This window comes from Pleurodeles waltl, chromosome 12 (genome assembly GCF_031143425.1).
Source record: "Pleurodeles waltl isolate 20211129_DDA chromosome 12, aPleWal1.hap1.20221129, whole genome shotgun sequence".
NCBI classification, from domain to species: Eukaryota; Metazoa; Chordata; class Amphibia; order Caudata; family Salamandridae; genus Pleurodeles; species Pleurodeles waltl.
The window spans coordinates 42,693,715-42,721,105 of record NC_090451.1 but is presented as its reverse complement, the minus strand read 5'-3'; the positions used below and the strand labels follow the sequence as shown (position 1 = coordinate 42,721,105).

The window sequence follows — 27,391 nt, the reverse complement described above, 5'->3', positions numbered from 1 at the left end:
ATAAGATGTGGAGTAACTTAACAACTTAAAAGAAATGGATAGTAAGTGGCCTGATCAAAGACAAGCAACACTTACATCTAGGGGTGGGTAGAAATGTTTTGTGAAACAATCAAAATTAACTCTCTCAGCCTGGCTGCAGAGCTAATTGAAATATAAGTTCCCAAATTTCCTCCACGGGAGAACCACAGGATAATAGCAAAACTCAGACGTATTTGCTACAAACCAGGCAGGCCGTTGGCTAACTAGCAGCTTGTATTTCTTCATGGCAGGTGGCTGCAAGGCTGCTAGTTCGGAGATTTGGGCTGCAGCCCTGTTTAACTTCAGTATTGCAATGTATGTTAAATACTGTGCCATGCTGCAGATCGAAGCCTGGCAATACACAAGCCACAACTGTTGGGGTGGGGGGGGGGGGGGTGGGTGGAAGTGGAGTCACCGGAGGTTCTCTTTAGCAAGTATGGGACCTCAAACAGCAGCTCAGTAAGTACAATTAGCGATGTAATCTACTTGCGACTCCTTTTTCAAGCGTTCGTATGATGACCCTAAGTGATGCGTTCTACTTGGCTGTGCAGATCTTACTTTGTGGTTTGAGATCTTCTGTCATCGGTCACCCTCCAAGGCATTATCTTTCATTCAGAGCCACACAGATGCCTGGGTGAATTATAGTGTGGTTATGCACACTTTCAATATGCACACTATCATCAGCACATTTATGTTGATCTTGCCTTCAGGTAATGTCATCCGTTCATGTTTGTTAGGAGTCTATCCAGCATCTCTTCAGCCCCCTACCAGCATCCAGTGTTCTGTATCTCCAAATTTCATGTCTAATGAAACTGTCAGACCTGCAGGAAGCTTACTCAAAATACTGTTCTGAAAACATTCAATGTGCTTAGCTCCTTGGGTCCAGCCACACACCTTTGCAGAGTAAACGCTGATCTGGCTTGAAGCATCAGGACAGCACAGATGCAACATGGTCCATGGCACAGAGCAATCGCAAACATCATGCTCCTGCACAGCAGTCCGTCCCTTACGGGTCTGATAGGGAGTACGAGTCCTCCCTTCCCAGGTGGCCAATGCATGTAAATAAAAGCCCCCAGGAAATTACACGCTCAAGACAGAACAGAAACACAACATTACAACTATTAAAAGGATGCTTTATTACACAACAAAACCAGCTTCCTTCATTAGTGGCTATTCTACGACTGTCTTCTCACACAACACAAATATAAAACCTAAACTGCTAAAGCAGAAACGGGAGTACAACGCACAGACGAAACCTAGCACTGGAATTTAATGTGGAGGAGGCTTGCAGTCATCATGGACGGAACCCTGCAAATCAAAGAAAAGAGTGGAGTTAAGGTTCTAAACAACCAAAGGTACATTGCAATTTAATGCCACAGAATTGTAGGTCTAGAATACTCCTACGCAAGGCAATAAAGCCTTAGATTTTTAAATTACCTCAAATATGTCACCCTCTCTTTATAACCAACACATCAGGCCACTACCTTCAAACAGAGGCCCCCCCATCAGCATGAAATCTCCAAAAAGGAATAAAGTGTGCTCTGAATACAGAAACTGTCTTGTGCTTGGCTTAATCAAATCAGACCAGAACTACATCCAAAATTAGGACACCAGGAGATGAACACCTTCATCATTATAATTAACTAAGTGGGATACCATCAAATGCTTCAGACATTTCCATAACTAATGGACCCTCTACTACCAATATTCCCCAATTTTAAAGTTAAAGATCTTGGCTAAAGCAAAGAGATTCTACACTATACATCAACAAGAATATTACAGAGATCAAACCAATTTAACTAGAGCATTTTTGGTTCTGAAAAGCAGATTAGTTAGTTGTAAGGAAATGCCTCCTTGGCATGGTTACCCCCTGACGTTTTGCCTTTGCTGATGCCAAGTTAGGATTTGAAAGTGTGCTGAGGCCTGCTAACCAGGGCCCAGCACCAGTGTTCTTTCCCTAACCTGTACCTTTGTTTCCACAATTGGCACACCCTGGCATCCAGGTAAGTCCCTTGTAACTGCTACCCCTGGTACAAAGGGCCCTGATGCCAGGGAAGGTCTCTAAGGGATGCAGCATGTCTTATGCCACCCTGGGGACCCCTCACTCAGCACAGACACACTGCTTGCCAGCTTGTGTGTGCTGGTGGGGAGAAAATGACTAAGTCGACATGGCACTCCCCTCAGGGTGCCATGCCAACCTCACACTGCCTATGGCATAGATAAGTCACCCCTCTAGCAGGCCTTACAGCCCTAAGGCAGGGTGCACTATACCATAGGTGAGGGCATAAGTGCATGAGCATTATGCCCCTACAGTGTCTAAGCAAAACCTTAGACATTGTAAGTGCAGGGTAGCCATAAGAGTATATGGTCTGGGAGTCTGTCATGCACGAACTCCACAGCACCATAATGGCTACACTGAAACCTGGGAAGTTTGGTATCAAACTTCTCAGCACAATAAATGCACACTGATGCCAGTGTACATTTTATTGTGAAATACACCCCAGAGGGCATCTTAGTGATGCCCCCCGAAACCATACCCGACTTCCAGTGTGGGCTGACTAGTTTTAGCAGCCTGCCACACACCAGACATGTTGCTGGCCACATGGGGAGAGTGCCTTTGTCACTCTGTGGCTAGTAACAAAGCCTATACTGGGTGGAGATGCTAACACCTCCCCCAGGCAGGATCTGTAACACCTGGCGGTGAGCCTCAAAGGCTCACCCCTTTGTTACAGCACCCCAGGGCACTCCAGCTAGTGGAGTTGCCCACCCCCTCCGGCCAGGGCCCCACTTTTGGCAGAAAGGCCGGAGGAGATAATGAGAAAAACAAGGAGTCACTGGCCAGTCAGGATAACCCCTAAGGTGTCCTGAGCAGAGGTGACTAACTTTTAGAAATCCTCCATCTTGCAGATGGAGGATTCCCCTAATAGGATTAGGGATATGCCCCCCTCCCCTCAGGGAGGAGGCACAAAGAGGGTGTAGCCACCTTCAGGGCTAGTAGCCATTGGCTAATAACCCCCCAGACCTAAATACACCCCTAAATTGAGTATTTAAGGGCTCCCAGAACCTAGGTAACTAGATTCCTGCAACCTAAGACGAAGAAGGACTGCTGAGCTGAAAAACCTGCAGAGAAGACGGAGACACCAACTGCTTTGGCCCCAGCTCTACCGGCCTGTCTCCCCACTTCAAGAGAACTGCAACAGCGATGCATTCCACAGGGTCCAGCGACCTCTGAAGCCTCAGAGGACTACCCTGCATCTAGAAGGACCAAGAACGCCTGAGGACAGCAGCCCTGTTCCAAAGAAGAAACATCTTTGCAACAAAAAAGCAACTTAGAAAGAACACATGTTTCCCACCGGAAGCGTGAGACTTTGCACTCTGCACCAGATGCCCCCAGCTCGACTTGTGGAGAACCAACACTACAGGGAGGACTCTCCGGCGACTGCAAGCTCGTGAGTAGCCAGAGTTGACCCCCCTGATCCCCCATAGCGGCGCCAGCAGAGGGAATCCAGAGGCGCCCCTGATCGCAACTGCCTGCTTCTAAGAACCCGACGCCTGGTAAGGACACAGCACCTGCAGCCCCCAGGACCTGAAGGATCCGACCTCCAGTGCAGAAGAGACCCCCAGGTGGCCCTCTCCCTTGCCCAGGTGGTGGCTACCCCGAGGAGCCCCCCCCCTTGCCTGCATCGCTGAAGAGACCCCTGGGTATCCCATTGAACTACATTGCAAACCAGACGCCTGTTTGCACTCTGCACCCGGCCGCCCCCGTTCCGCTGAGGGTGTACTTTTTGTGCTGACTTGTGTCCCCCCCCCCCCCCCGGTGCCCTACAACCCCCCCGGTCTGCCCTCCAAAGACACGAGTACTTACCTGCTAGCAGACTGGAACCGGGGCACCCCCTTCTCCATTGAACCCTATGCGTTTTGGGCACCACTTGACCTCCGCACCTGACCGGCCCTGAGCTGCTGGTGTGGTAACTTTGGGGTTGCTCTGAACCCCCAATGGTGGGCTACCTTGGACCCAACTTTGAACCCTGTAGGTGGTTTACTTACCTGCAAAACTAACAAACACTTACCTCCCCCAGGAACTGTTGAAAATTGCACTAAGTGTCCAGTTTTAAAATAGCTTATTGCCATTTGTGTGAAAACTGTATATGCTATTTTGCTAATTCAAAGTTCCTAAGTGAAATACCTTTCATTTAAAGTATTGTTTGTAAATCTTGAACCTGTGGTTCTTAAAATAAACTAAGAAATGAAAATGTCACTTACCCAGTGTACATCTGTTCATGGCATCAGTCGCTGTAGATTCGCATGTTTTGCATAGCTCGCCATCTGGTGTTGGGTCAGAGTGTTACAAGTTGTTTTTCTTCGAAGAAGTCTTTCGAGTCACGGGACAGAGTGACTCCTCCTCTTGTCTCCATTGCGCATGGGCGTCGACTCCATCTTCGATTGTTTTTCCCCGCAGAGGGTGAGGTAGGAGTTGTATTGTAGTAATAGTGGCCATGCAATGGACTGACTAAGTATGTACCTATTTAAGGTTAAAATAATATATATACAAATAGTTGAAGGTACCTTCCGAACTGCTACAGGCTCCCGGGGAGGCGGGTGGGCACATGCGAATCTACAGCGACTGATGCCACGAACAGATGTACACTGGGTAAGTGACATTTTCAGTTTGATGGCATCTGTCGCTGTAGATACGCATGTTTTGCATAGACTAGTAAGCAGTTATCTCCCCAAAGCGGTGGCTCAGCCTGTAGGAGTGGGAGTAGTCTGAATGAAAATGTCACTTACCCAGTGTACATCTGTTCGTGGCATCAGTCGCTGAGATTCACATGTTCTGCAATAGCTCGCCATCTGGTGTTGGGTCGGAGTGTTACAAGTTGTTTTTCTTCGAAGAAGTGTTTTCGAGTCACGGGACCGAGTGACTCCTCCTTCTGTGCTCATTGCGCATGGGCGTCGACTCCATCTTCGATTGTTTTCCCCGCAGAGGGTGAGGTAGGAGTTGTACTATAGTAATAGTGCCCGCGCAATGAAATGTGTAAGTATGTACCTATTAAAGGTTTAAATAATATATATACAAATGTACAAAATTGAAGGTAACTTCTGAACTGCTACAGGCTTCCGGGGAGGTGGGTGGGCACATGTGAATCTCAGCGACTGATGCCACGAACAGATGTACACTGGGTAAGTGACATTTTCAGTTCGATGGCATCTGTCGCTGTAGATACACATGTTCTGCATAGACTAGTAAGCAGTTATTTCCCCATAAGCGGTGGTTTAGCCTGTAGGAGTAGAAGTTGTCTGAAATAGAGTTCTTAATACAGCTTGACCTACTGTAGCTTGTTGTGCGCATAGCACATCTATACAGTAGTGTTTGGTGAATGTGTGAGGCGTAGACCATGTGGCTGCCTTACATATTTCATGCATTGGGATGTTTCCTAAAAAGGCCATTGAAGCACCTTTTTTCCTTGTTGAATGTGCCCTGGGAGTAATGGGCAGTTGTCTTTGCTTTAAGGTAGCAGATTTGGATGCATTTAACTATCCATCTGGCTATACCTTGTTTTGATATTGGGTTACCTGCATGAGGTTTTTGGAATGCAATAAATAGCTGTTTAGTCTTTCTGATGTTCTTTGTTCTGTCAATGTAGTACATTAATGCTCTTTTGACATCTAATGTATGTAGTGCTCTTTCAGCCACAGAATCTGGATGTGGGGAAAAAAACTGGTAGTTCTACCGTTTGATTTAGATGGAACGGTGAAATAACTTTTGGTAAAAATTTAGGATTAGGTCGTAGGACGACCTTATTTTTATGTATTTGTATAAAAGGTTCTTGTGTTGTGAACGCTTGAATTTCACTTACTCTTCTTAGAGATGTAATGGCGATGAGAAAGGCAACTTTCCAGGTTAGGGATTGTATTCCGCAAGAGTGCATGGGTTCGAAAGGTGGGCCCATGAGTCTTGTTAGGACCACGTTTAGGTTCCATGAAGGAACAGGTGGTGTTCTTGGTGGTATAATTCTTTTAAGACCTTCTATGAATGCATTGATGACTGGTATCCTATACAAGGAAGTTGAATAGGTACTCTGCAGGTATGCAGATATTGCTGCAAGGTGTATTTTAATAGAAGAGAAGGCTAGCTTTGCTTTTTGTAAATGGAGCAAGTAATTTACTATATGTTTTGGAGTTGCGTGTAATGGTTGGATTTGATTAATATGGCAGTAGCAAACAAACCTCTTCCATTTACTGGCATAGCAGTGCCTGGTGGGATGGCCTTCTGGCTTGCTTTATGACTTCCATACATTCTTGGGTAAGTTGTAAGTGTCCGAATTCTAGGATTTCAGGAGCCAGATTGCTAGATTCAGCGATGCTGGATCTGGGTGTCTGATCGTTTGGTTGTGTTGTGTTAACAGATCCGGCCTGTTGGGCAGTTTGATGTGGGGTACTACTGATAGGTCTAGCAGCGTTGCGTACCAGGGTTGCCTTGCCCAAGTTGGTGCTATTAATATGAGTTTGAGTTTGTTTTGACTGAGTTTGTTTACCAGATAAGGAAGGAGAGGGAGAGGAGGAAAAGCGTAGGCAAATATCCCTGACCAGTTGATCCATAGGGCATTGCCGTGGGACTGCCTGTGTGGGTATCTGGATGCGAAGTTTTGGCATTTTGCGTTCTCTTTTGTCGCAAACAAGTCTATTTGAGGTGTTCCCCAGAGCGTGAAGTAAGTGTTCAGAATTTGGGGGTGAATTTCCCATTCGTGGACCTGTTGGTGATCGAGAGAGATTGTCTGCGAGTTGATTCTGAATTCCTGGGATAAATTGTGCTATTAGGCGAATTTGGTTGTGAATTGCCCAACGCCATATCTTTTGTGCCAGCAGGCTCAATTGCGTTGAGTGCGCCTGTAGGAAGTTGGCTCTGTATGTGCTATTTCAAAGTAAGGAATAGCATGCACAGAGTCCAAGGGTTCCCCTTAGAGGTAAAATAGTGGTAAAAATAGATAATACTAATGCTCTATTTTGTGGTAGTGTGGTCGAGCAGTAGGCTTATCCAAGGAGTAGTGTTAAGCATTTGTTGTACATACACATAGACAATAAATGAGGTACACACACTCAGAGACAAATCCAGCCAATAGGTTTTTATATAGAAAAATATCTTTTCTTAGTTTATTTTAAGAACCACAGGTTCAAATTCTACATGTAATATCTCCTTCGAAAGGTATTGCAGGTAAGTACTTTAGGAACTTCAAATCATCAAAATTGCATGTATACTTTTCAAGTTATTCACAAATAGCTGTTTTAAAAGTGGACACTTAGTGCAATTTTCACAGTTCCTAGGGGAGGTAAGTATTTGTTAGTTTTACCAGGTAAGTAAGACACTTACAGGGTTCAGTTCTTGGTCCAAGGTAGCCCACCGTTGGGGGTTCAGAGCAACCCCAAAGTCACCACACCAGCAGCTCAGGGCCGGTCAGGTGCAGAGTTCAAAGTGGTGCCCAAAACACATAGGCTAGAATGGAGAGAAGGGGGTGCCCCGGTTCCGGTCTGCTTGCAGGTAAGTACCCGCGTCTTCGGAGGGCAGACCAGGGGGGTTTTGTAGGGCACCGGGGGGGACACAAGCCCACACAGAAATTTCACCCTCAGCAGCGCGGGGGCGGCCGGGTGCAGTGTAGAAACAAGCGTCGGGTTTGTAATGGAAGTCAATGGGAGATCTAGGGATCTCTTCAGCGCTGCAGGCAGGCAAGGGGGGGGTTCCTCGGGGAAACCTCCACTTGGGCAAGGGAGAGGGACTCCTGGGGGTCACTCCTCCAGTGAAAGTCCGGTCCTTCAGGTCCTGGGGGCTGCGGGTGCAGGGTCTCTCCCAGGTGTCGGGACTTTGGATTCAAAAGAGTCGCGGTCAGGGGAAGCCTCGGGATTCCCTCTGCAGGCGGCGCTGTGGGGGCTCAGGGGGGACAGGTTTTTGTACTCACAGTCTTAGAGTAGTCCTGGGGTCCCTCCTGAGGTGTTGGATCGCCACCAGCCGAGTCGGGGTCGCCGGGTGCAGTGTTGCAAGTCTCACGCCTTTTGCGGGGAGCTTGCAGGGTTCTTTAAAGCTGCTGGAAACAAAGTTGCAGCCTTTCTTGGAGCAGGTCCGCTGTCCTCGGGAGTTTCTTGTCTTTTCGAAGCAGGGGCAGTCCTCAGAGGATGTCGAGGTCGCTGGTCCCTTTGGAAGGCGTCGCTGGAGCAGGATCTTTGGAAGGCAGGAGACAGGCCGGTGAGTTTCTGGAGCCAAGGCAGTAGTCGTCTTCTGGTCTTCCTCTGCAGGGGTTTTCAGCTAGGCAGTCCTTCTTCTTGTAGTTGCAGGAATCTAATTTTCTAGGGTTCAGGGTAGCCCTTAAATACTAAATTTAAGGGCGTGTTTAGGTCTGGGGGGTTAGTAGCCAATGGCTACTAGCCCTGAGGGTGGGTACACCCTCCTTGTGCCTCCTCCCAAGGGGAGGGGGTCACAATCCTAACCCTATTGGGGGAATCCTCCATCTGCAAGATGGAGGATTTCTAAAAGTTAGAGTCACCTCAGCTCAGGACACCTTAGGGGCTGTCCTGACTGGCCAGTGACTCCTCCTTGTTATTCTCATTATTTTCTCCGGCCTTGCCGCCAAAAAGTGGGGCCTGGCCGGAGGGGGCGGGCAACTCCACTAGCTGGAGTGTCCTGCTGGGTTGGCACAAAGGAGGTGAGCCTTTGAGGCTCACCGCCAGGTGTGACAATTCCTGCCTGGGAGAGGTGTTAGCATCTCCACCCAGTGCAGGCTTTGTTACTGGCCTCAGAGTGACAAAGGCACTCTCCCCATGGGGCCAGCAACATGTCTCGGTTTGTGGCAGGCTGCTAGAACTAGTCAGCCTACACAGATAGTCGGTTAAGTTTCAGGGGGCACCTCTAAGGTGCCCTCTGTGGTGTATTTTACAATAAAATGTACACTGGCATCAGTGTGCATTTATTGTGCTGAGAAGTTTGATACCAAACTTCCCAGTTTTCAGTGTAGCCATTATGGTGCTGTGGAGTTCGTGTTTGACAGACTCCCAGACCATATACTCTTATGGCTACCCTGCACTTACAATATCTAAGGTTTTGTTTAGACACTGTAGGGGTACCATGCTCATGCACTGGTACCCTCACCTATGGTATAGTGCACCCTGCCTTAGGGCTGTAAGGCCTGCTAGAGGGGTGTCTTACCTATACTGCATAGGCAGTGAGAGGCTGGCATGGCACCCTGAGGGGAGTGCCATGTCGACTTACTCGTTTTGTCCTCACTAGCACACACAAGCTGGCAAGCGGTGTGTCTGTGCTGAGTGAGAGGTCTCCAGGGTGGCATAAGACATGCTGCATCCCTTAGAGACCTTCCTTGGCATCAGGGCCCTTGGTACTAGAAGTACCAGTTACAAGGGATTTATCTGGATGCCAGGGTCTGCCAATTGTGGACACAAAAGTACAGGTTAGGGAAAGAACACTGGTGCTGGGGCCTGGTTAGCAGGCCTCAGCACACTTTCAATTGTAAACATAGCATCAGCAAAGGCAAAAAGTCAGGGGGCAACCATGCCAAGGAGGCATTTCCTTACACAACCCCCCCCCAAACGAAAGAGGATGAGACTAACCTTTCCCAAGAGAGTCTTCATTTTCTAAGTGGAAGAACCTGGAAAGGCCATCTGCATTGGCATGGGCAGTCCCAGGTCTGTGTTCCACTATAAAGTCCATTCCCTGTAGGGAGATGGACCACCTCAACAGTTTAGGATTTTCACCTTTCATTTGCATCAGCCATTTGAGAGGTCTGTGGTCGGTTTGAACTAGGAAGTGAGTCCCAAAGAGGTATGGTCTCAGCTTCTTCAGGGACCAAACCACAGCAAAGGCCTCCCTCTCAATGGCACTCCAACGCTGCTCCCTGGGGAGTAACCTCCTGCTAATGAAAGCAACAGGCTGGTCAAGGCCATCATCATTTGTTTGGGACAAAACTGCCCCTATCCCATGTTCAGAGGCATCAGTCTGCACAATGAACTGCTTAGAATAATCTGGAGCTTTGAGAACTGGTGCTGAGCACATTGCCTGTTTCAGGGTGTCAAAGGCCTGTTGGCAGTCCACAGTCCAGTTTACTTTCTTGGGCATTTTCTTGGAGGTGAGTTCAGTGAGGGCTGTCACAATGGATCCATATCCCTTCACAAACCTCCTGTAATACCCAGTCAAGCCAAGGAATGCCCTGACTTGAGTCTGGGTTTTTGGAGCTACCCAGTCCAGAATAGTCTGGATCTTGGGTTGGAGTGGCTGAACTTGGCCTCCACCTACAAGGTGTCCCAAGTAAACCACAGTTCCCTGCCCTATCTGGCATTTGGATGCCTTGATAGAGAGGCCTGCAGATTGCAGAGCCTTCAAAACCTTCCTCAGGTGGACCAGGTGATCCTGCCAGGTGGAGCTAAAGACAGCAATATCATCAAGATAAGCTGTGCTAAAGGACTCCAAGCCAGCAAGGACTTGATTCACCAACCTTTGGAAGGTGGCAGGGGCATTCTTTAAACCAAAGGGCATAACAGTAAACTGATAATGCCCATCAGGTGTGGAGAATGCTGTCTTTTCTTTTGCTCCCGGTGCCATTTTTATTTGCCAGTACCCTGCTGTCAAGTCAAAGGTACTTAGAAATTTGGCAGCACCTAATTTATCAATGAGCTCATCAGCTCTTGGAATTGGATGGGCATCTGTCTTGGTGACAGAATTGAGCCCTCTGTAGTCCACACAAAACCTCATCTCTTTCTTTCCATCTTTGGTGTGAGGTTTGGGGACTAAGACCACTGGGCTAGCCCAGGGGCTGTCAGAGCGCTCAATGACTCCCAATTCCAGCATCTTGTGGACTTCCACCTTGATGCTTTCTTTAACATGGTCAGATTGTCTAAAGATTTTGTTCTTGACAGGCATGCTGTCTCCTGTGTCCACATCATGGGTACACAGGTGTGTCTGACCAGGGGTTAAGGAGAAGAGTTCAGGAAACTGTTGTAGGACTCTCCTACAATCAGCTTGCTGTTGGCCAGAGAGGGTGTCTGAGTAGATCACTCCATCTACTGTACCATCTTTTGGGTCTGATGACAGAAGATCAGGGAGAGGTTCACTCTCTGCCTCCTGATCCTCATCTGTTACCATCAACAGATTGACATCAGCCCTGTCGTGGAAGAGCTTAAGGCGGTTTACATGGATCACCCTTTTGGGGCTCCTGCTTGTGCCCAGGTCCACCAAGTAGGTGACCTGACTCTTCCTCTCTAGTACTGGGTAAGGGCCACTCCATTTGTCCTGGAGTGCCCTGGGAGCCACAGGCTCTAGAACCCAGACCTTCTGCCCTGGTTGGAACTCAACCAGTGCAGCCTTTTGGTCATACCAAAACTTCTGGAGCTGTTGGCTGGCCTCAAGGTTTTTGGTTGCCTTTTCCATGTACTCTGCCATTCTAGAGCGAAGGCCAAGTACATAGTCCACTATGTCCTGTTTAGGCTCATGGAGAGGTCTCTCCCAGCCTTCTTTAACAAGGGCAAGTGGTCCCCTTACAGGATGACCAAACAGAAGTTCAAAGGGTGAGAACCCTACTCCCTTCTGTGGTACCTCCCTGTAAGCGAAAAGCAGACATGGCAGGAGGACATCCCATCTCCTTTTGAGTTTTTCTGGGAGCCCCATGATCATGCCCTTTAATGTCTTGTTGAATCTCTCAACTAAGCCATTAGTTTGTGGATGGTAAGGTGTAGTGAATTTATAAGTCACTCCACACTCATTCCACATGTGCTTTAGGTATGCTGACATGAAGTTGGTACCTCTGTCAGATACCACCTCCTTAGGGAAACCCACTCTGGTAAAGATACCAATGAGGGCCTTGGCTACTGCCGGGGCAGTAGTCGACCTAAGGGGAATAGCTTCAGGATACCTGGTAGCATGATCCACTACTACCAGGATATACATATTTCCTGAGGCTGTGGGAGGTTCCAGTGGACCAACTATGTCCACACCCACTCTTTCAAAGGGCACCCCCACCACTGGAAGTGGAATGAGGGGGGCCTTTGGATGCCCACCTGTCTTACCACTGGCTTGACAGGTGGGGCAGGAGAGGCAAAACTCCTTAACCATGTTGGACATATTGGGCCAATAGAAGTGGTTGACTAACCTCTCCCACGTCTTGGTTTGTCCCAAATGTCCAGCAAGGGGAATGTCATGGGCCAATGTTAGGATGAACTCTCTGAACAGCTGAGGCACTACCACTCTCCTAGTGGCACCAGGTTTGGGGTCTCTGGCCTCAGTGTACAGGAGTCCATCCTCCCAATAGACCCTATGCGTTCCATTTTTCTTGCCTTTGGACTCTTCAGCAGCTTGCTGCCTAAGGCCTTCAAGAGAGGGACAGGTTTCTTGTCCCTTACACAGCTCCTCCCTGGAGGGTCCCCCTGGGCCTAAGAGCTCAACCTGGTAAGGTTCAAGCTCCAAAGGCTCAGTTCCCTCAGAGGGCAGAACTTCTTCCTGAGAAGAGAGGTTCCCTTTCTTTTGCTGTGTTGCAGTTGGTTTCCCAACTGACTTTCCGGTTCTCTTGGTAGGCTGGGCCATTTTTCCAGACTCCAGCTCTACTTTTTCACCCTGTGCCTTGCATTGTGCTCTTGTTTTCACACACACCAGTTCAGGGATACCCAGCATTGCTGCATGGGTTTTTAGTTCTACCTCAGCCCATGCTGAGGACTCCAGGTCATTTCCAAGCAGACAGTCCACTGGGATATTTGAGGAGACCACCACCTGTTTCAGGCCATTGACCCCTCCCCATTCTAAAGTAACCATTGCCATGGGATGTACTTTTCTCTGATTGTCAGCGTTGGTGACTGTGTAAGTTTTTCCAGTCAGGTATTGGCCAGGGGAAACCAGTTTCTCTGTCACCATGGTGACACTGGCACCTGTATCCCTCAGGCCCTCTATTCTAGTCCCATTAATTAAGAGTTGCTGTCTGTATTTTTGCATGTTAGGCGGCCAGACAGCTAGTGTGGCTAAATCCACCCCACCCTCAGAAACTAGAGTAGCTTCAGTGTGGACCCTGATTTGCTCTGGGCACACTGTTGATCCCACTTGGAGACTAGCCATACCAGTGTTACCTGGATGGGAGTTTGGAGTGGAACCTTTCTTGGGACAGGCCTTGTCTCCAGTTTGGTGTCCATGCTGTTTACAGCTATGACACCAGGCCTTTTTGGGATCAAAGTTTTTACCCTTGTACCCATTGTTTTGTGAAGAGGCTCTGGGCCCACCCTCCTGTGCAGGTCTTTGGGGGCCTGTAGAAGACTCTTTACTATTTTTAGTTTTGGTTGTCTCATCACCCTTCCCCTGGGGAGTCTTTGTGACCCCTTTCTTTTGGTCACCCCCTGTTGAAGTCTTGGACACCCTTGTCTTGACCCAATGGTCCGCCTTCTTTCCCAATTCTTGGGGAGAAATTGGTCCTAGGTCTACCAGATGCTGATGCAGTTTATCATTGAAACAATTACTTAACAGGTGTTCTTTCACAAATAAATTGTACAGCCCATCATAATTACTTACACCACTGCCTTGAATCCAACCATCTAGTGTTTTCACTGAGTAGTCAACAAAGTCAACCCAGGTCTGGCTCGAGGATTTTTGAGCCCCCCTGAACCTAATCCTGTACTCCTCAGTGGAGAATCCAAAGCCCTCAATCAGGGTACCCTTCATGAGGTCATAAGATTCTGCATCTTGTCCAGAGAGTGTGAGGAGTCTATCCCTACACTTTCCTGTGAACATTTCCCAAAGGAGAGCACCCCAGTGAGATCTGTTCACTTTTCTGGTTACACAAGCCCTCTCAAAAGCTGTGAACCATTTGGTGATGTCATCACCATCTTCATATTTAGTTACAATCCCTTTAGGGATTTTCAACATGTCAGGAGAATCTCTGACCCTATTTATGTTGCTGCCACCATTGATGGGTCCTAGGCCCATCTCTTGTCTTTCCCTCTCTATGGCTAGGATCTGTCTTTCCAAAGCCAATCTTTTGGCCATCCTGGCTAACTGGATGTCCTCTTCACTGGGGCTATCCTCAGTGATTTCAGAGGTGTTGGTCTCTCCTGTGAGGGAACCAGCATCTCTGACTATTATTTTAGGAGTCAGGGTTTGAGGGACCCTGTTCTCCCTAGATAGGACTGGTAGGGGGGAATTGTCCTCCAAGTCACTATCCTCTTCCTCTGAGTTGCCACCCTCAGAGGGGTTGGCCTTTTCAAACTCTGCCAAAAGCTCCTGGAGCTGTATTTTGGTAGGTTTGGGGCCCATTGTTATTTTCTTTAGTTTACAGAGTGACCTTAGCTCTCTCATCTGTAGATGGAGGTAAGGTGTGGTGTCGAGTTCCACCACATTCACATCTGTGCTAGACATTATGCTTCTAAAAGTTGGAATACTTTTTAAGAGACTAAAACTGATTCTAGAATCTAATTCAAACTTTTAACAAACTTTTAAACTCTAAAAGAAATGCTAAACAGGATCTAACACAAGGCCCTAGCAGGTCTTTTAAGAATTTAGAAAACTTTTCAAATTGCAAAAATCAATTTCTAATGACAATTTTGGAATTTGTCGTGTGATCAGGTATTGGCTGAGTAGTCCAGCAAATGCAAAGTCTTGTACCCCACCGCTGATCCACCAATGTAGGAAGTTGGCTCTGTATGTGCTATTTCAAAGTAAGGAATAGCATGCACAGAGTCCAAGGGTTCCCCTTAGAGGTAAAATAGTGGTAAAAATAGATAATACTAATGCTCTATTTTGTGGTAGTGTGGTCGAGCAGTAGGCTTATCCAAGGAGTAGTGTTAAGCATTTGTTGTACATACACATAGACAATAAATGAGGTACACACACTCAGAGACAAATCCAGCCAATAGGTTTTTATATAGAAAAATATCTTTTCTTAGTTTATTTTAAGAACCACAGGTTCAAATTCTACATGTAATATCTCCTTCGAAAGGTATTGCAGGTAAGTACTTTAGGAACTTCAAATCATCAAAATTGCATGTATACTTTTCAAGTTATTCACAAATAGCTGTTTTAAAAGTGGACACTTAGTGCAATTTTCACAGTTCCTAGGGGAGGTAAGTATTTGTTAGTTTTACCAGGTAAGTAAGACACTTACAGGGTTCAGTTCTTGGTCCAAGGTAGCCCACCGTTGGGGGTTCAGAGCAACCCCAAAGTCACCACACCAGCAGCTCAGGGCCGGTCAGGTGCAGAGTTCAAAGTGGTGCCCAAAACACATAGGCTAGAATGGAGAGAAGGGGGTGCCCCGGTTCCGGTCTGCTTGCAGGTAAGTACCCGCGTCTTCGGAGGGCAGACCAGGGGGGTTTTGTAGGGCACCGGGGGGGACACAAGCCCACACAGAAATTTCACCCTCAGCAGCGCGGGGGCGGCCGGGTGCAGTGTAGAAACAAGCGTCGGGTTTGTAATGGAAGTCAATGGGAGATCTAGGGATCTCTTCAGCGCTGCAGGCAGGCAAGGGGGGGGTTCCTCGGGGAAACCTCCACTTGGGCAAGGGAGAGGGACTCCTGGGGGTCACTCCTCCAGTGAAAGTCCGGTCCTTCAGGTCCTGGGGGCTGCGGGTGCAGGGTCTCTCCCAGGTGTCGGGACTTTGGATTCAAAAGAGTCGCGGTCAGGGGAAGCCTCGGGATTCCCTCTGCAGGCGGCGCTGTGGGGGCTCAGGGGGGACAGGTTTTTGTACTCACAGTCTTAGAGTAGTCCTGGGGTCCCTCCTGAGGTGTTGGATCGCCACCAGCCGAGTCGGGGTCGCCGGGTGCAGTGTTGCAAGTCTCACGCCTTTTGCGGGGAGCTTGCAGGGTTCTTTAAAGCTGCTGGAAACAAAGTTGCAGCCTTTCTTGGAGCAGGTCCGCTGTCCTCGGGAGTTTCTTGTCTTTTCGAAGCAGGGGCAGTCCTCAGAGGATGTCGAGGTCGCTGGTCCCTTTGGAAGGCGTCGCTGGAGCAGGATCTTTGGAAGGCAGGAGACAGGCCGGTGAGTTTCTGGAGCCAAGGCAGTAGTCGTCTTCTGGTCTTCCTCTGCAGGGGTTTTCAGCTAGGCAGTCCTTCTTCTTGTAGTTGCAGGAATCTAATTTTCTAGGGTTCAGGGTAGCCCTTAAATACTAAATTTAAGGGCGTGTTTAGGTCTGGGGGGTTAGTAGCCAATGGCTACTAGCCCTGAGGGTGGGTACACCCTCCTTGTGCCTCCTCCCAAGGGGAGGGGGTCACAATCCTAACCCTATTGGGGGAATCCTCCATCTGCAAGATGGAGGATTTCTAAAAGTTAGAGTCACCTCAGCTCAGGACACCTTAGGGGCTGTCCTGACTGGCCAGTGACTCCTCCTTGTTATTCTCATTATTTTCTCCGGCCTTGCCGCCAAAAAGTGGGGCCTGGCCGGAGGGGGCGGGCAACTCCACTAGCTGGAGTGTCCTGCTGGGTTGGCACAAAGGAGGTGAGCCTTTGAGGCTCACCGCCAGGTGTGACAATTCCTGCCTGGGAGAGGTGTTAGCATCTCCACCCAGTGCAGGCTTTGTTACTGGCCTCAGAGTGACAAAGGCACTCTCCCCATGGGGCCAGCAACATGTCTCGGTTTGTGGCAGGCTGCTAGAACTAGTCAGCCTACACAGATAGTCGGTTAAGTTTCAGGGGGCACCTCTAAGGTGCCCTCTGTGGTGTATTTTACAATAAAATGTACACTGGCATCAGTGTGCATTTATTGTGCTGAGAAGTTTGATACCAAACTTCCCAGTTTTCAGTGTAGCCATTATGGTGCTGTGGAGTTCGTGTTTGACAGACTCCCAGACCATATACTCTTATGGCTACCCTGCACTTACAATATCTAAGGTTTTGTTTAGACACTGTAGGGGTACCATGCTCATGCACTGGTACCCTCACCTATGGTATAGTGCACCCTGCCTTAGGGCTGTAAGGCCTGCTAGAGGGGTGTCTTACCTATACTGCATAGGCAGTGAGAGGCTGGCATGGCACCCTGAGGGGAGTGCCATGTCGACTTACTCGTTTTGTCCTCACTAGCACACACAAGCTGGCAAGCGGTGTGTCTGTGCTGAGTGAGAGGTCTCCAGGGTGGCATAAGACATGCTGCATCCCTTAGAGACCTTCCTTGGCATCAGGGCCCTTGGTACTAGAAGTACCAGTTACAAGGGATTTATCTGGATGCCAGGGTCTGCCAATTGTGGACACAAAAGTACAGGTTAGGGAAAGAACACTGGTGCTGGGGCCTGGTTAGCAGGCCTCAGCACACTTTCAATTGTAAACATAGCATCAGCAAAGGCAAAAAGTCAGGGGGCAACCATGCCAAGGAGGCATTTCCTTACAGCGCCCCCCTTGTTTGTTTAGATAATACATTGTTGTCATGTTGTCTGTTTTGACGAGAATGTATTTGTGAACTATTATTGGTTGAAAAGCCTTTAGTGCTTGAAAAACTGCTAGCAGTTCTAGGTGATTTATATGCAGTTTTGTTTGATGTACGTTCCATTGTCCTTGTATGCTGTGTTGATCGAGGTGTGCTCCCCACCCTGTCATGGAAGCATCTGTTAATACGTATTGTGGCACTGGGTCTTGGAAAGGCCGCCCTTTGTTTAAATTTATATTGTTCCACCATAGAAGCGAGAGGTAAGTTTGGCGGTCTATTAACACCAGATCTGTAAGGTGACCCTGTGCTTGTGACCACTGTGATGCTAGGCACTGTTGTAAGGGCCTCATGTGCAGTCTTGCGTTTGGGACAATGGCTATGCATGAAGACATCATTCCTAGGAGTTGTAATATCATCTTTGCTTGTATTTTTTGTGTTGGATACATGCGTTGTATGATGTTGTTGAAATTTTGAATTCTTTGTGGGCTTGGAGTGGCTACTCCTATTGTTGTGTTTATTATGGCTCCTAGGTATTGTTGTACCTTGCGCGGCAGAATGTTGGATTTTGCGAAGTTGACTGTGAACCCTAGTTTGTAGAGGGTTTGTATGATTTGATTTGTGTGGTGTGAGCACGTTATTAACGAATGGGTCTTGATTAGCCAGTCGTCTAGATACGGGAATACATGTATTTGCTGCCTTCTGATGTGTGCAGCGACTACTGCTAGACATTTGGTAAAGACTCTTGGTGCGGTTGTTAAACCGAAAGGCAGTACCTTGAATTGGTAGTGCATTCCTTTGAATACAAACCTTAGGTATTTCCTGTGCGATGGATGTATTGGTATATGGAAATACGCGTCTTTGAGGTCTAATGTCATGTAGTCGTGTAGTTTCAGCAATGGTAACACTTCTTGTAGTGTTACCATGTGAAAGTGGTCTGATTTGATGTATGTGTTTAGTATTCTTAGGTCTAGGATTGGTCTTAGCGTTTTGTCCTTCTTTGGTATTAAGAAGTACAGTGAATAAACTCCTGTGTTTATTTGTGTGTTTGGTACTAACTCGATTGCGTTCTTTTGCAATAGTGCTTGAACTTCTATCTCCAGGAGCTCGGAATGATGTTTTGATAAATTTTGTGCTCTTGGTGGTATGTTTGGAGGGAATTGTAGAAATTCTATGCAATAACCATTTTGGATAATTGCTAGAACCCAAGTGTCTGTAGTGATTTCCTCCCATGCTTTGTAATCATGACCTATTCTTCCCCCCACTGGTGTTGTGTGGAGGGGGTGAGTGACATGTGAGTCACTGCTTAGTTGTAGGGGTTTTGGGGCTTTGAAATTTTCCCCTATTCCTAGGGAATTGCCCTCCTCTATATTGGCCCCGAAAGCCTCCCCTGTACTGTCCCTGGTAACTGGATGGTGTTGCCTGTGAGGTGCTGGCTTGTGTGGCCTGACCCCGAAACCCCCCTCTAAAGGGTGTTTTGCGGAAGGTGCTGTAATTTCCTCTGCTCTGCGGGGAGTAGAGTGCGCCCATGGCTTTAGCAGTGTCCGTGTACTTTTTAAGTTTCTCAATCGCCGTGTCCACTTCTGGACCGAACAGTTCTTTTTCGTTGAATGGCATATTGAGAACTGCCTGCTGAATCTCTGGTTTAAACCCAGACGTTCGTAGTCATGCATGCCTTCTGATGGTCACAGATGTATTTATTGTTCTTGCAGCTGTGTCTGCTGCGTCCATGGAGGAGCGTATCTGGTTGTTTGAAATGTTCTGTCCTTCTTCAACCACTTGCTTTGCCCTCTTTTGTAGGTCTTTGGGTAGATGTTCAATGAGATGTTGCATCTCATCCCAATGGGCTCTGTCATAGCGCGCAAGAAGTGCCTGTGAGTTAGCGGTGCGCCACTGGTTTGCAGCTTGTGCTGCGACTCTCTTTCCAGCTGCATCGAACTTGCGGCTTTCCTTATCTGGGGGTGGTGCGTCCCCAGATGTGTGGGAGTTGGCCCTTTTCCTAGCTGCTCCTACAACGACAGAATCTGGTGGCAGCTGCGAAGTTATGAAAATAGGGTCTGTAGGAGGCGCTTTATACTTTTTTTCCACCCTTGGTGTGATTGCCCTACTTTTGACCGGCTCCTTAAAGATGTCTTTTGCGTGCCGAAGCATACCAGGGAGCATAGGCAGGCTTTGGTAGGAGCTGTGGGTGGCAGAGAGGGTGTTGAATAGAAAGTCATCCTCGACTTGTTCTGAGTGGAGGCTTACATTGTGGAATTGTGCTGCTCTAGCCACCACCTGAGAATATGCAGTACTGTCCTCTGGTGGTGATGGCTTTGTAGGGTATGCCTCCGGACTGTTATCTGACACAGGGGCGTCGTATAAGTCCCATGCGTCCTGATCCTGGTCACCTTGGCTCCTGGTGGTGTGAGCCGGGGAATGTGATGGAGTTTGTGCTGGCGAGACGTGAATTATAGGTGGAGGAGAGGGTGGCGGAGTAACCCTTTTCACCATTGTTTGTGGTGTTTGGTCAGTTTGAAATTCCAGTCTTCTCTTTCTCCTAATAGGGGGAAGGGTGCTTATCTTTCCTGTCCCCTGCTGTATAAAAATACGTTTCTGCGTATGGTCTACATCGGTGGATTGCAGGTCTTCCTCAAACCTATGCTTTCGCATTTGGGAGGTCATTGATTGCTCTTCGGTATAAGAGCCTGAAACTGGGTCGGTTGCAGGTTGTTTCGGCACCGAAACCCTGTCTGCATCTTTTTTCGGCTCCGAGGTGGCTTTTTTCTTTTTCGGAGTCGAAACATCTCGGCGTCGATCTTCATCGGTGCCGCTGTCTCGGCGTCGAGCCGTGTCTACACCGCTATCTCGGTGTCGATGTATGTCTCCAGCACTTTCTCGGTCCCGAGAAGGCTGCGTGCCGGTGTCTCGACCGGAGTCGGACGGTCTCGGCACTGATTGGGCCTTTTTCGGTGCCGACGGTCGGTCACCGAATTTATGGGTGGAGCCATGGCCTGGTGGCAGTGGCGTCCCCTGGGCCTTGACAATCTTCTTATGCACAGTTTAGAATTATCTCTTTTTGCCACTATCTTACCTCTAAGGGGAACCCTTGGGCTCTGTGCATGCTATTTCTTACTCTGTAGTACATACAGAGCCAACTTCCTACATTCCTTGAGTAATGAAAGGGTATCAATGTCTTTACTGGTGGGCGTCTGAGAAGAGCAGTAGCTCTTTTTAAACCTTAAGTTTTAAAAACAGACTTTGAAAGCGCATGATGCTGGATGACAGAAGTAGCAATGTGCCATCTTGTAGCATAGTTACTGACATTTTTTGCCCAATGTCAGTGAGTTTAGACTAATTCACTGGGATCCTGCTAATCGGGACCCCAGTGTCTGTGCTCTCTCCTCTAAAATTTGATTGCTAGTAACTTTTTACACTCACAATTGGCATACTGGTGCATGGTATCTAGGTACCCACGGCCTAAGTACACCAGGGGTTCCCCCATGGGCTGCAGCATGTACTGTGCACGCATGGAGGCCCATGCAAACCTTGCCTTCAGGCCTGCCATTGCAGCCTGCGTGAAAGGGTGCATGCATCTGAGCGCCAACAGACTGCTTTCAAGAGCACATTTGGTGCCCTCTTCACATAATCCAGTTTGCACCAGTTAAGGAACCCCTGAAACCTGGCTTGAAACTACACAGTGCAGGGGAGTAACCACCCCCCTGTCCAGCTGGTCCCAGAGGGAGGAGCACAGAACTCTGCCAGGTGGTCAATTAATTGTGCCATCTTGGAAACAAGATGGGCAGAGGACCCTGGGAGCATATGATCGGTTAGGCCAGGTGGATGATGTCCCTAAGCCCCTGATAGGTGGGTCACTTCAGAGTGTCCAACCCCCTTTTAGAGTTACTTAAGGGATCCCCCAGGGGTGGGTCCTCAGATTCGAACAAGACTATTGAAGGAACTCTCTGCAAGACATCTGTTCCTGGCCTCTGGAACCACTGTTGTTCTGATTTGGAATCGAAACATCTGCTTCTGGTGGGAAGGTTCACATTGCAACCTTGTTTCTCCAGATCCTGCAAGAATTCTGCAACATCCAAGGCTGTGCATCCTCCAAGATCACAAGGACTCAGTTTGCACCTGGAAGCACAAAGGAATCTCCCTTGGAGTGAAGGAGTCACTCCCTGCAACTGCAGGCACCCCAAGACTATGACCGGTTGGTGGGATCTGATGTTCCACAAACATCAAAAGGCTCTGCTTCACAGGTGTTGAGTCTGGCATCCTCTGGGTCCTGCTTGTCTTCTGACAAACGTGGGAAGACTGTGGGCCCCTGTAAAGAAATGGCTCCCTGTTGCAGTTACCCCCCACTTTTTGCCTGATACTGATGCTGACTTGACTGAGAAGTGTGCTGGGACCCTGCTAACCAGGCCCCAGCACCAGTGTTCCTTCACCTAAAATGTACCATTGTATCCACAATTGGCACACCCTGGCATTCAGATAAGTCCCTTGTAACTGGTACTTCTAGTACCAAGGGCCCTGATGCCAAGGAAGGTCTCTAAGGGCTGCAGCAGGTCTTATGCCACCCTAGAGACCCCTCACTCAGCACAGACACACTGCTTACAAGCCTGTGTGTGCTAGTGAGAACAAAATGAGTAAGTCGACATGGCACTCCCCTCAGGGTGCCATGCCAGCCTCTCACTGCCTATGCAGTATAGGTAAGACACCCCTCTAGCAGGCCTTACAGCCCTAAGGCAGGGTGCACTATACCATAGGTGAGGGTACCAGTGCATGAGCACTGTGCCCCTACAGTGTCTAAACAAAACCTTAGACATTGTAAGTGCAGGGTAGCCATAAGAGTATATGGTCTGGGAGTTTGTCAAACACGAACTCCACAGCACCATAATGGCTACACTGAAAACTGGGAAGTTTGGTATCAAACTTCTCAGCATAATAAATGCACACTGATGCCAGTGTACATTTTATTGTAAAATACACCACAGAGGGCACCTTAGAGGTGCCCCCTGAAACTTAACCAACTAGCTGTGTAGGCTGACTGGTTCCAGCAGCCTGCCACACTAGAGACATGTTGCTGGCCCCATGGGGAGAGTGCCTTTGTCACTCTGAGGCCAGTAACAAAGCCTGCACTGGGTGGAGATGCTAACACCTCCCCCAGGCAGGAGCTGTGACACCTGGCGGTGAGCCTCAAAGGCTCACCCCTTTGTCACAGCCCAGCAGGGCACTCCAGCTTAGTGGAGTTGCCCGCCCCCTCCGGCCACGGCCCCCACTTTTGGCGGCAAGGCTGGAGGGAACAAAGAAAGCAACAAGGAGGAGTCACTGGCCAGTCAGGACAGCCCCTAAGGTGTCCTGAGCTGAAGTGACTCTAACTTTTAGAAATCCTCCATCTTGCAGATGGAGGATTCCCCCAATAGGGTTAGGATTGTGACCCCCTCCCCTTGGGAGGAGGCACAAAGAGGGTGTACCCACCCTCAGGGCTAGTAGCCATTGGCTACTAACCCCCCAGACCTAAACACGCCCTTAAATTTAGTATTTAAGGGCTACCCTGAACCCTAGAAAATTAGATTCCTGCAACAAGAAGAAGGACTGCCCAGCTGAAAACCCCTGCAGCGGAAGACCAGAAGACGACAACTGCCTTGGCTCCAGAAACTCACCGGCCTGTCTCCTGCCTTCCAAAGACCCTGCTCCAGCGACGCCTTCCGAAGGGACCAGCGACCTCGACATCCTCTGAGGACTGCCCCTGCTTCGAAAAGACAAGAAACTCCCGAGGACAGCGGACCTGCTCCAAGAAAAGCTGCAACTTTGTTTCCAGCAGCTTTAAAGAACCCTGCAAGCTCCCCGCAAGAAGCGTGAGACTTGCAACCCTGCACCCGGCGACCCCGACTCGGCTGGTGGCGAGCCAACACCTCAGGAGGGACCCCAGGACTACTCTGATACTGTGAGTACCAAAACCTGTCCCCCCTGAGCCCCCACAGCGCCGCCTGCAGAGGGAATCCCGAGGCTTCCCCTGACCGCGACTCTTGGAATCCCAAGTCCCGACGCCTGGGAGAGACCCTGCACCCGCAGCCCCCAGGACCTGAAGGACCGGACTTTCACTGGAGAAGTGACCCCCAGGAGTCCCTCTCCCTTGCCCAAGTGGAGGTTTCCCCGAGGAATCCCCCCCTTGCCTGCCTGCAGCGCTGAAGAGATCCCGAGATCTCTCATAGACTAACATTGAAAACCCGACGCTTGTTTCTACACTGCACCCGGCCGCCCCCGCGCCGCTGAGGGTGAAATTTCTGTGTGGACTTGTGTCCCCCCCGGTGCCCTACAAAACCCCCCTGGTCTGCCCTCCGAAGACGCGGGTACTTACCTGCAAGCAGACCGGAACCGGGGCACCCCCTTCTCTCCATTCTAGCCTATGTGTTTTGGGCACCACTTTGAACTCTGCACCTGACCGGCCCTGAGCTGCTGGTGTGGTGACTTTGGGGTTGCTCTGAACCCCCAACGGTGGGCTACCTTGGACCAAGAACTGAACCCTGTAAGTGTCTTACTTACCTGGTAAAACTAACAAATACTTACCTCCCCTAGGAACTGTGAAAATTGCACTAAGTGTCCACTTTTAAAACAGCTATTTGTGAATAACTTGAAAAGTATACATGCAATTTTTATGATTTGAAGTTCCTAAAGTACTTACCTGCAATACCTTTCGAATAAGATATTACATGTAGAATTTGAACCTGTGGTTCTTAAAATAAACTAAGAAAAGATATTTTTCTATACAAAACCTATTGGCTGGATTTGTCTCTGAGTGTGTGTACCTCATTTATTGTCTATGTGTATGTACAACAAATGCTTAACACTACTCCTTGGATAAGCCTACTGCTCGACCACACTACCACAAAATAGAGCATTAGTATTATCTATTTTTACCACTATTTTACCTCTAAGGGGAACCCTTGGACTCTGTGCATGCTATTCCTTACTTTGAAATAGCACATACAGAGCCAACTTCCTACATTGGTGGATCAGCGGTGGGGTACAAGACTTTGCATTTGCTGGACTACTCAGCCAATACCTGATCACACGACAAATTCCAAAATTGTCATTAGAAATTGATTTTTGCAATTTGAAAAGTTTTCTAAATTCTTAAAAGACCTGCTAGGGCCTTGTGTTAGATCCTGTTTAGCATTTCTTTTAGAGTTTAAAAGTTTGGTAAAAGTTTGAATTAGATTCTAGAACCAGTTTTAGTTTCTTAAAAAAGTATTCCAACTTTTAGAAGCATAATGTCTAGCACAGATGTGAATGTGGTGGAACTCGACACCACACCTTACCTCCATCTACAGATGAGAGAGCTAAGGTCACTCTGTAAACTAAAGAAAATAGCAATGGGCCCCAAACCTACCAAAATACAGCTCCAGGAGCTTTTGGCAGAGTTTGAAAAGGCCAACCCCTCTGAGGGTGGCAACTCAGAGGAAGAGGATAGTGACCAGGAGGAAAATTCCCCCCTACCAGTCCTATCTAGGGAGAACAGGGTCCCTCAAACCCTGACTCCAAAAATAATAGTCAGAGATGCTGGTTCCCTCACAGGAGAGACCAACACCTCTGAAATCACTGAGGATAACTCCAGTGAAGATGACCCCCTGTTAGCCAGGATGGTCAAAAGATTGGCTTTGGAAAAGCAGCTCCTAGCCATAGAAAGGGAAAGAAAAGAGATGGGCCTAGGTCCCATCGATGGTGGCAGCAACTTAAATAGGGTCAGAGATTCTCCTGACATCCTAAAAATCCCCAAAGGGATTGTAACAAAATATGAAGATGGTGATGACATCACCAAATGGTTCACAGCTTTTGAGAGGGCTTGTGTAACCAGAAAAGTAAACAGATCTCACTGGGGTGCTCTCCTTTGGGAAATGTTCACTGGAAAGTGTAGGGATAGACTCCTCACACTCTCTGGAAAAGATGCAGAATCTTATGACCTCATGAAGGGTACCCTGATTGAGGGCTTTGGATTCTCCACTGAGGAGTATAGAATTAGATTCAGGGGGGCTCAAAAATCCTCGAGCCAGACCTGGGTTGATTTTGTAGACTACTCAGTGAAAACACTAGATGGTTGGTTAACTGGAAATGAAGTGTGTGACTATGTTGGGCTTTATAATTTGTTTATGAAAGAACACATCTTAAGTAACTGCTTCAATGAAAAGTTGCATCAGTATCTGGTAGACCTAGGTCCAATTTCTCCCCAAGAATTGGGAAAGAAGGCAGACCACTGGGTCAAGACTAGGGTAACCAAAACTTCCACTGGGGGTGACCAAAAGAAAGGGGTTACAAAAACTCCCCAGGAGAAAGTGGGTAACACTAGAAACAAAGAAACAGAGTCCTCTGTAGGCCCCCAAAAACCAGAACAGGTGGGTGGGCCCCAAGACACAACCCAAAACAAAGGTGGGTACCAGGGTAAGAACTGGGATGCCACTAAGGCATGGTGCCACAACTGTAAACAGTCTGGGCACCACACCAAGGACACTTCTTGTCCCAAAAACAAACCCCAGAACAAAATTCCAGGGGTAACCAGTGTAGCCATGGGAGATGACTCCTCAGATGAGGAGGTCTTCCTAGCCTTCAACTGGAAACAGGGCCCAACAGGTGAGTTGGAGATTCCAGAGGGAAGTAGACACTTCCACCACCTACTGGTGAATGGAATCCCAACCACTGCCCTGAGAGACACTTGTGCCAGTCACACTATTGTGCATGACAGGCTGGTGCTCTCAAACCAGTACATCCCAGGTGAGACTGCCAGGGTAAGAGTTAGCCTAGACAGGGTCACTAAGAGGCCTGTGGCTTTAGTGCCCATAGAAGTGGGTGGCACTCTTAGCTGGAGAAGGGTAGTAGTCAGTACAGACCTCCCCCTTGATTGTCTCCTTGGAAATGACTACCCAGAGGTTAGTCAGAGCCCAAGAGAGAAACTGGTCCAGTGCCAGTCCTCTCCCAAGGATTCTGGAAGTCCTGCCTCTGCAGTAAATGCAAGCAGGCCCCAGAAGAAGAAGAAACGAAAACAGAGTAGGAAGGGTGGACAACCTTTAGCCAAGGTTACAGCAAGCCAAGGAGATTTTGCTCCAGTAGGGGAGAACTCCAAAAATGGCCCTGATAAAGTCCAACCTGACCCACAAGAAGTCCTGGCTAGTCAGGCAACTGTTAAACCTGAGTGGGTGGCTCCTCAGCTAACAGAAGAAAGAGTGGAAGAAGGGTGTTTACTACCAGATGTGGTAACCCCCCACTCTAATACAGCAGACAGGCAACCTGAACCCAAAGAAGCCTGTAACTTAGCCCCTTCCCTTTTAGGTGAAGAGCTAAAGGTGTGGTTCTGGGCACTGACAGCTGTCAGTGGCCTCTGCTGGGTGTTAGCCTTTATGGCTGCACTATCCTTAGCATGGTGGTCTGACCCCATGCCAAATAGCAAGTTAGGCCCCCTGACCCTATTGGTCATGGTGGGGTTACTCCAGCTCTGGGTAACCTCTCTGGGTAAGCTAGGGGTAACCCTGGCCAAGATAAGGTTAGCAGAGGTGGATACCTCTAAGACCAAAATAGAAAGAATGGGTGGAGACATTGAAGAGGCAGACAAGAGGCAATTCAGACTAGGTCCTATCACTGTGGAAGTGGGTCAGTTCCCCAAAGGGAATGACCTGAACAGAAGGATGTAAGGCAGAGTAGGCCCTGCAACTAACCAGCCTATTTCTCCTACTCTTCCTCGCCTGACAGACTAGGAAGACTCTCCCAGCTTGGGCTGAGTCTCCTGGCCTGTAGGCTGGGGGGGGCTTGTGTAAAGAAATGGCTCCCTGTTGCAGTTACCCCCCACTTTTTGCCTGATACTGATGCTGACTTGACTGAGAAGTGTGCTGGGACCCTGCTAACCAGGCCCCAGCACCAGTGTTCCTTCACCTAAAATGTACCATTGTATCCACAATTGGCACACCCTGGCATTCAGATAAGTCCCTTGTAACTGGTACTTCTAGTACCAAGGGCCCTGATGCCAAGG

The 27,391-nt window shown here is 48.6% G+C and overlaps 1 protein-coding gene across 1 annotated transcript in view; it reads right to left on the bottom strand.

The window, feature by feature from the left end:
• Positions 1–1,134: 1,134 nt before the first annotated feature.
• LOC138268273 (SURP and G-patch domain-containing protein 2-like) overlaps positions 1,135–27,391 on the bottom strand; it is a 216,559-nt gene continuing 190,302 nt past the window's right edge. The window contains exon 11 of the mRNA XM_069217767.1: positions 1,135–1,326. The gene's annotated coding sequence lies outside the window, so the exon portion shown is untranslated. The remainder of the gene's footprint in view (positions 1,327–27,391) is intronic.